This window comes from Nothoprocta perdicaria, unplaced genomic scaffold, assembly GCF_003342845.1.
Source record: "Nothoprocta perdicaria isolate Ctin4 unplaced genomic scaffold, notPer1 scaffold_51, whole genome shotgun sequence".
Classification (NCBI taxonomy): Eukaryota; Metazoa; Chordata; class Aves; order Tinamiformes; family Tinamidae; genus Nothoprocta; species Nothoprocta perdicaria.
The window spans coordinates 230,312-239,686 of record NW_020455766.1 but is presented as its reverse complement, the minus strand read 5'-3'; the positions used below and the strand labels follow the sequence as shown (position 1 = coordinate 239,686).

Genomic DNA, 9,375 nt, shown 5'->3' with positions numbered 1-9,375 from the left:
TTATATTTTCAGATCTCTTACAAAGTATAGAAATAGCAGAGTTTGGGAACGGCCATAGTAACCAGAGGAGATACAAAGAGTTTCTAAATCCCAGTAACACAATGGATAATAATGGTGGAGGCGGGTTCACGCTGTAATTTGTATTCAAAGTCTGAACACCGAACAGAGATCATCGCTTGCACCTGGAATGCAGAACAAGCCTGCTCTAAGGATATGGCTGGGAGTTAACAAATGCATGTGATCTCTTTTCACCTTAATATTTGAGACAAATTTAATTTTCTCCAAATAATACAGAGCAATGCGCAAGAGCAAGTTAAAATTGCAAAGGGGAGCGTGGAAGGATTATTGACTCCTTCCTACAGCACAGCAATTAGTGGACATGGCCGAATATTATTAATCCCAGCAAATGAAAGGCAGAACATCCATCCGCACAATAAAACTGTGCAACTCCTTGCCCACAGGATGCTTTGGATATCTCAAGTAAACCTGGGCTGGAGAAGCAATTAGGCTGAGTGGTGGAAGAAAGGTCTCTCATGGGCCATGGAGCCCCTCCAGCAATCCCTACGTCTGYGGCTGGCACATGGAGGGTGCAGCGGGGAAGGTGCAGGCTACGCTTGCCCTGTTTCCTGCTGGTTTTCCCTACACATCTTTCACTGTCTGCACTTGGAGATAGGATGCTGAGCTACGCGAGCCTTTGGGGTGACCCCGTGTGGCTACTCTCATGAATTAAACAACAGCCAATTCCCTCCTTGCTGGGGATGCAATTCACATTCAGGCAGAGCACCAGCTCCTGGCCTGGCAACTTCCACGGAATATTTACGGTGAGGCTCTAAGTGGCTGAGCTGATGTGCTCACAGGGTGTCATTTCACCGCTTCTGAAATTACATCCCACCTCTTCTGCGGCTGTTTTTTGGCTTGGACAAAATTTGATACACATTTAGTCGAACATCCTCTCCTGCTCTATCTGTCCTATTCCGCGGGGTTGCGTTGCAGAAAGGAATTCATACGGATGCTCGAGTCGTGAGGATTTCTGTTGATTTTCATGCACAACRTGCTGAGCAGCAAGGCACAGGCAGGTCCAGCTGGACTGCAGTGCAAGCAGCGACAGAGGCAGATCACGATGGATCATTTTGCTTGCAGCCTTGGCTTTGCCTGCCTTCAAGGGCCCTCCATTCTCACATGAATGCTATGTAAGCTATGGGATGTAATCACTTTGAATGTCCAGAAACACCTTTCTTGATGTTTCAGATACGGTTCAGGACCACAAGCAGAGTTCTCAGATGTTTTCAGTGTGCAACCCATGGGAARAAAAAGCACCAGTTTCTTAGCTCTGTGTGTGACAGGTCCTTGCTGTTGGAGAAGAAGGTGGCAGCTGTCAAGATGGCTGGACAGGTGCCAATCCCAAGGCGTCTGGATGGCCTGGGAGCAAGCCCCATCCACAGAGAGGTCAACTTGACTGCAGGGAAGATCAGCTTGCTACTGACAACAGTTGTCCCCAAATCCTGCTTCACGGTGATKCACTTTATCCCACAGTAAAGCCTGTATCTGGCAAGTCTTTGTAGAAATTATTTCTTAAAAAAAACACAATCCTCTGAAGCCCTCCCAAACTCCTGCACTATCTCCAGAACTGTTTTCTGGGCAAGGGCRGGTTGAAGTAATTGGTTTAACAATTAAGGTTTGGTGTGTTGGAAGTGCTCTCAGGTGCCATCCTTTCTTAGCTTCATAAAGTGACTTAGCTGTGCTCTAGGATTAATTGGCTTTTAGTACTCTAGCTAATCGGATCCCTTCTTGGTTTACCTTGAACCTATTAGCTCTCATCTCTCTAAATTATTCCCAGCCTGGCTGGTTACTTGACGACTTTCAGCTCTGTGTGGAGATTGTTGTCCTTTGTTGATAAGGTGAGAGATTCTCCAACATGGGATGCCTTTCCTGACAAAACTAGACTGAAGTGCTGGCCAATGCCAGCATATTATGCTAGATAACAGCATTTTCTTTAGCTCCAYTTTTTTTTTGTCTGCAGTGGACACTGCCTATTCTCATGGGTGTTACTCCTCCGTTACGTGGGCTGCAACAGTTTACTAGGAAAAAAGACGCTATGTACTTGGGACATCTTGGCTTGATCAAGTGCTTCTGCCCTTTGCTGAGGTGGCTGCTCCTGTGTGTGAGGGAAAAGCCTGCATGGGTCAGTGTAACATCATTTTCTGAGCACAAACAGCATCCTTGGGAAGTGTGTTTCTGTGCTGCTCAGGTAATGGCCCTGATGTAAGAAGTGGKTGAGTTACTTGAGGTCAGTGTCAGAGGCCAACATTAAGTCAAGAAATTGCTGGCTCTGAGACCTTTATAAACCAAGCAAACACCGGTAATTTAAAGGTTCCTTTGAAAAAGAGATAGCTGAGACCAGCAAATGTGTTTGGATTAGACATCTTTACGTATACCACAGAGAAATTATGGATTTCTGGTGTCATTGCTGTTAGTGTGTCACCAAAACACTTGGACAGTCATGGAGAAAATAAAACCGCTCATTATTTGAGGGCACCTTTGCTAATCTTGCTCTCTGATATTAAAAGAGAAGCTGAAACTTGCTTGTCTTCTTGCTTGTACCAGAATTTTAAGCCTGAGGCTGAACAATGCATAAGGAAGGAACACAGGAAATACCAAAGCTGTCTGCTTGTGAAGGGAGCCTATGATTGTGACCATCCAGGAGACTCAGTTTCTCACTCTGTACATCTGGCTGCAGAGATACCTTTTGTTTTCCCTTCTTGTTCCCTTGAGGATAGTTTGTGCACCTGGCACTGCCCAGTCTTTAACATCAGAATCTTCAGCACTGGCATCAATGCCTACTAAATCTCTAACACTGAACCTGGACTTTTGTATGGTCCTTTCTCTCCAGACCATACCAGAAGTCAGATCTGAACAGATTGAGATTTGTCTTTGGGTGTGAATGTCGACATATGGGCTGCAAATTTGTCCCCGATTAACCTTGTAGATGGCAAGCTGAGACGTGCTTTGAAGGATGGGTGTACAGTGAAATTTTAATTAATGGTCACTGGCCTTTAGGAACTAGACTTAGCAATATATCTGCTGTGTTAGATGTTGTGGAGTTTTAAGAAACTGTAGGAGGTGGCTGGAGTTCCTGTTTCTGAAGCTGGATTTTTTTTTTCTAATTGGCTTTTAGCGAAATACGTTATCCTTGAAAAGCTGTTTATCTGCTTTTTCCCTCAAATATCCTGGCACATTTTTGCAGGCCACTACAAGATGCTTGGATGATCTTTCATTGTACATTGATTAGTTTCCAAATCTCTCCTCTGGACTTGTTTGTCCCAGGACATTCCAGAGAAGCAAACCAAATAGGTAAGGATAAACACAGAGGAATCTAATGTGGTAGAAGTGTGTCATCTAAAGTTAAAATTACTCTTCTGCACTGTGTTTCATGAAGCTACTAGGTTTAAATGCTGCTGCTGCTTCTGTTTGACTCTGTTCCCAGACCTGATCCTTTTGGACTAAGCAGACAGAAGTTCCACAGTGCCATGTTATCAGGTGGATACCTGTTCAGATTATATCTACTTGCTTTGAAATTGCTGGAGGCAGGGAGAGCTGTAGAGCTCAAGACCATTATTTGCTCCCCAGAGCAGTAGCTAGCTAGGGGGATCTGAATAGAGAAGATTTCCCTGTTCGTCTRGTTGTAGCCATCAACCTTAGCTCCAAGACACATGATGGGGTGAGGGCCAGGGGATGAATAGACTTCTGCGTGCTCAACTGTCCGGTCCTTATGACTCAGCACGGCTGGTTGGGCTGAGCTGAGCGCCACTTAGGGATTCAGCTAAAGGAAAACTAAAGCTTGCTGTAAAAGTAAAATATCTTGTCAGTTGATATAATTTTTTTTCCCCACAAGGAAAGGGAAAAAATAACATGCTATCTCATCCAGCTATCTCTGTATTTAGATGTCTGTGGCAAACAACTTTCTTGTTATTGAAACAAACTCACTTAGCTATACCGCTGTGGCATTGCTCGTTTGCTCTAACGCAAAAGATTTGTTCTGCACCATAAAATTGTCATACATATTTGGAGAGGAAATAAATGGTCCGAGCAGTGAGCTGTTCCAACTCCCTGCTACAAGGCAGAGAAACATATTGACCTAGGCAGCAAGTGTCCTCCTAACTGCACCCTGCTACCACTACCAGAGACCAGGCAAATCTGGGGGCCAGGTCAAGGAGGACACCAAGATCTCAGCACACGACCAGTGAAGAGAGGAAAAGATAAGGCTTCCCAAATGGCTAATGACCCTGTGTGACTTTATACTATTCTCTGAGATACCTAGAAAATACCTTCTTCTCTAAAAACCTGTCTAGATGAGCTTATTGACAGATGTATGAGGTAACCTTTTTAATGTTTGCACTGGGATACATAGCAGAATGTGGGACAGTATTCAGAGGAAGTTATTTGAATAAGTTAGTGAGCTGCACATGTATATCTGCTTATTTTTATATTTAGATGTGAGTTATGATTTTTTTTATGGGTTTTCTGGTCTGGTATTGCTGCCAGATATGACAGCTTGTAACATTTTAAACCATTTTTATTTAAGTTCAGTGTAGAACTACATCTGTGTTTTGTCTTGTTTATGGTTTGAATTGTTTGTATTTGTGTGTATGTGTGTGTGTGTTACATATTTTAAAAGATGGGAAAAGAGAGGAGGAAAATTTGCTAGTTTGCTGGCTACCATACTCGCTCCCAATGGATGTATGTTGGACTACGTGGTAGGGAACAACATGCCCAGTTTTCTGATGTGGCTCTGAGTCTCCGGCACTTGCACCCCAAAACAGACACAAATGAATCTCTGGAGTCTGCCGAGCTTTCAGTATATACTTACTATTCCACAACTGAGTATGTTCACTTGCCTGGGAGATTAAAGCACTCGAGATTTATCTCAAGCTCCCTGTGTTAGTAGACAGGCTTGAGAGTGAGGGGTAGACCTGGTGTCAGACTGGTGTCTTCCTAGCAAGCCTCTGAAAGAAAGCACATGAGTATTGTGCCCTGATACAACAAACTAACAGATCGCTTTCCAGGGAGACCAGGGCTAGACTGGACAACAAAATCAAGCCAGAAGAGGAGTGATGCTTCCAGGACATTAATTGGATTCTCTTCTTGAGCAATAACACTTTCCTTGTAGAATTGCCTATCAAAACTATATCAGAAAGCCAAGAAATTAGAACTTACTGTGACTCCAGGATGATTACGATGGGTGTAAATGCAAGATAACAGTTACCAGAGGGGTGAGAGGTATCGTGCAGGCTGACAAGAGAGCCACTGCGATCAAAGACCTGCCGAGCTGCCTTCCAACAGGTGCCAGGGGCAGCGCTGCCTCCCAAGGCAGGCTCACCTCGCAGAGCTCACTGCAGTTCCCTTGCCGTGTTCAGCCTCGTGCTCCGTAGATCAAACACATCTAAACCAACTGGTGAGAGTTCAGAAAAGGGCAAACGCAATGATCAAAGGACATATAAGAAAATGCTCAAAGAAGGGGGTTGATAGTCCGGAGAAGATTAAGGTAAGATATCATAGGTACCTTCAGTTAGGCAGGGAGCACTTGCAAAGATGATGGGAATAATMTGTGTTCTGCATACACAGTGAATGGTACTGATTTGTTTTTCTGACAGAAATCATGTACATATCTATGATCCAATCTTTAGGTAGTAGAATTGAGTAGAAGATCTCCTGGGCTTCTCTCCAGCCCTGTTTTCTGTGACTGCTGATAACAATATTCGCTTGTGTGAGATCATCTACTTCACACTCTCTCCCCATCAGTGCTGTGTAATTAACTACTATTTCTTATTTTAGCAATCGGTACTGAAACAAATTCCAGCTGGCACCAACTGACATGTGGCAGCATAGACGTCTCGACGTGGAAGATCTGTGTGAACAGGTCTATTCTCACTCCTTTTACCAATGTTTACCAAAAAAGTACTTCCAGAGGCAAGGGAAGGATGCACCAAAGAGGAATGAGACCTAGAAAACATAAATCAAGTGTGTGATGTGAAAGATGCAGCAGGGTTGCTGCACCTTCACAGTTCTAGGAAGTAGCACTTGTTGTGAAGATACAGCTAAATGAATGAAAGCTTGCTTTTGAACTGATTCAACTCTGCCCATAGATCTGTATTTTCAAGCGTACAACAGTGACTTTTTACTTTGCTTCTACTGCATTTGGCCTCTATTTTGATGAATGAAGAAAACAAAGTTCAAAGTCCCCCTAGCATTTTTCTGAGCAGCAACTCAAAGCTTAAATTAGCACAAATTTGGCTTTGATTCKGGTCAAGCAGTGGCTTGAGTGGCTTTAGAGTTGGAAGAAACCAAAGTGGCTTGTTTCTGATCATCTTGATATCAAAGCAAACCARGAACCTCTCTCTGCAAGTCATCTAATTTTCTCCAGTATAAAACCAACAGTAACCATATCTTTTGGTTTATATTATTCTTTATATATAAATTATATAAATTATAATTAACATTCAGAATATTCATTTTGGGCCCCTCAAATTAAATATCCAAGCATAAATGAAAATAAAATTAGGATCTCTCTCTGCAGAACTGATTTCCATTGGCTTGCAGGTCAGATGTGGCAGAGTTACCCTACATATGCATTCCTCAACCGTTCTAAGCACCCAATCCTGACAATGACGAGATAAGAGATGGATGTGGGTGACAGTCTAGGAACTAAATCTGCTCTAATCCACTTGAGTGCAAATCCACTCCAGCCRTGCAATTCCAGAGAGCAATTCCCGTGTGAGAAAGCAGAATTCAGCCTCCCTGTGCTCTCCTTTTTGCCTTCCTGTTCTTTTGTTTCCAGTCGGTTGGCTGGTTGTTTGCAATCCGRTCACAGCAGTGCACAGATGGGGTGAAAGGGTAAATTGCACATGTCCTTRTCTGTAATCAGGCATAGGAGGTATAACCATCAATGTGACCCGTGTGGAAGCAAATGGGAGCAAAGAGGGAACCTGAAAATTTCAAGTCTGATCCTGTCACCACTGAGGTCAACAGCAAATTCCCATGGATTTCATGGGYTCCATGGGGAAGATGTGGGAGAGAGAGGATGGCAGGGGATAGGAGCAGGTTTAAGAGACATGGACACAACCCAGACATCATTAGTCACCCTCCTTGGAGAGCTACATGTCTGTTAATTACCCTCTCCGACAGCTCCTGAGCAGCCCGTAAATTATTATGAATGAAACTTCCCCTGTTACCACTGCAGCGTGTTAGCATTAAATCACAATCGTATATAATCCACGAGGTAAAACCACTAAATCTTCTGGAAGATTTGTTCTTCTGACTAGTAATTTAACAATCTTATAAAAAGYGGAGAAGTAAGAGCTCGCTGGCAGAGAAACAGAGAGGAGGTAATGAAAAGAGGGTCATGTTCTTTCCTGGATCAAATTGTAGCACCTAACTTCCTCGCTAATGAAATATGAAAGGTAGGATGACTTCTCTTTTTTTCATTAAGCTGAATGGGGCCTGACACTGATCTGCACAGAGCCCTATTTTTTTTTTTTTTTTTTTTTGTTAAGATGTGCTTTTTTTTTCCTTTTTTTTTGATAAATATATATGAAATATACAAAAATATGAGTTTTCTCATAATGCACATGCTTTGTGGCCTTTGCTTTTCACAGTCTGTGCATGCTCTCATAGGTGCCAGTATGAACATTAGTACTTGTTGAGCCACTTTTTTTTTTCCACCAGTCCTTCCTTTCCTTTCCTTTGGGCTTTGCTCAGTTTAGGTTTCTCACCATTTTTGCAGATCTTATCCTAAAAGCTTGACCTGAAGCGCAGAGAAATCAATAAGAATATTTCCTAGGGCCTGAATTGTGGAAGGTTGAGACATTTGGCTAATTCAGCATAGCTCTGCTCCTCCTAGGGCAGGCTGCTTTTAGTTAGGCTTTTTCTATGCTGATATTTTTCCTTAGGGAGTACAGGAAATGTTGCCTAGAAACACCTGTGTCTCAGAAACATTTGAAGCACAGCAAAATAGCAAGGAGATGTGAAAAAGACTGTTCCCACCAAACTGACTGGGGGAGACCTTTCCCAAAAATACATTTGCATTAATCAAAAAGATATTTCCCTATTTTTCTCCTCAAAGCTTATTAACTATGTTTTACACCAGCCACAAATTTACTAGCTAACCTTAAAATTTTAATAAGCACAGTGAATTAGTAAAATATTCTGCCCTCTGCTGAATTGGTATAAGTAAAGGCTTTAATTAGTAAAATTATGCAGTTATAAAAATAATTTAATGAAATTATTCTTTCCATTTGCATTCATGGGCTTCCTGTACTCAGGCACCATGAGACATGGCAAATTACACTGAACCGTGGTAGAATAATTCTCAGTGTTGTAACTGCCTGAGGTCTGTGAACTTACATGGTCGCAGCTCTGAGTGAAATCAAAGAGCAGGCAAAGAGATGCAACAGGCTTAAATGTGATATATGACTTCTGAAATCACTATCCTTGGTCTTCTGTTGATGGACCRATGACCCAGACACAGCTAGAACTATTTTGCTGTTGTGTTGTAGGAGGACCAGCTTCTGCTTCCAGTGAAGTCCTTGCAAGAGATGTCTTGCAGTCCACTATGCAGAAGCTCTCCCACACTTGCCAGCCTCTCTATCCTCCCCAATAGCCTCTTATTGCCTAATTAAAAATCAGCTACTTAATGATGCTTTTCATTGCTAAAGATCTTTGGTCATGGAAGGAGACTGCAGGCTCTTTGGGGTAGGCTCTTTCTTTTTGTCTCTGATGTCTCTGGCTCCGCAAAGGAGTTTGCTGGGACCTTGTCCCATTCCCACTGACAGACACGCATCTAAAAAATGTAGCYCTGAAAAGAAAAAGGAGGGAAAAGCCTGAATGAGCCTGAACGGTTGCCCATACTGAAAGCCAAAGGCACAGCTGGTAGAGTTGGCATGATGCAGTGGTAATGTGGCTCTAGCTCAATTAAGTTATTTTTGTGGCTAAATGAAAAAWAGGTTTAAAAAAATGGAAATTAAAGATCAGCTCAGATTCAAATTTCTTTCTTCAAAGTCTGCTGCTGTCTAGAACTGTCTCTTAGGGTTTTCCTTCTGGTCCTTTGCTTCTGGCTGCACTAATGGACATTGTAGGGCCATTATTTAACATGATAGGTTTTTCTGAAAGGTTGGAAATTAATACTTGTGTGTTTTAATATATTCTTCAGAACAGATGGAGAAGGAAGTAACAATGATGCTATTGTCACAAGGATGTGACTCTCCTTTTGTAGATCTGTATTGCTTTGCTGTGAAATGAAGCTAATACAAGCCACTATATAGCTATTAAGAAATACAGAAATGCCTAAATATGGAATACATAAAATGCATCTATAACAAT

The 9,375-nt window shown here is 42.4% G+C and overlaps 1 long non-coding RNA gene across 1 annotated transcript; it reads left to right on the top strand.

Moving 5' to 3' along the window:
- Window positions 1-1,779: 1,779 nt before the first annotated feature.
- On the top strand, window positions 1,780-5,999 carry LOC112954847. The gene is made up of 2 exons (XR_003250792.1): window positions 1,780-1,898; window positions 5,833-5,999. It is a non-coding gene; the product is annotated as an uncharacterized LOC112954847 (long non-coding RNA).
- Window positions 6,000-9,375: the final 3,376 nt, after the last annotated feature.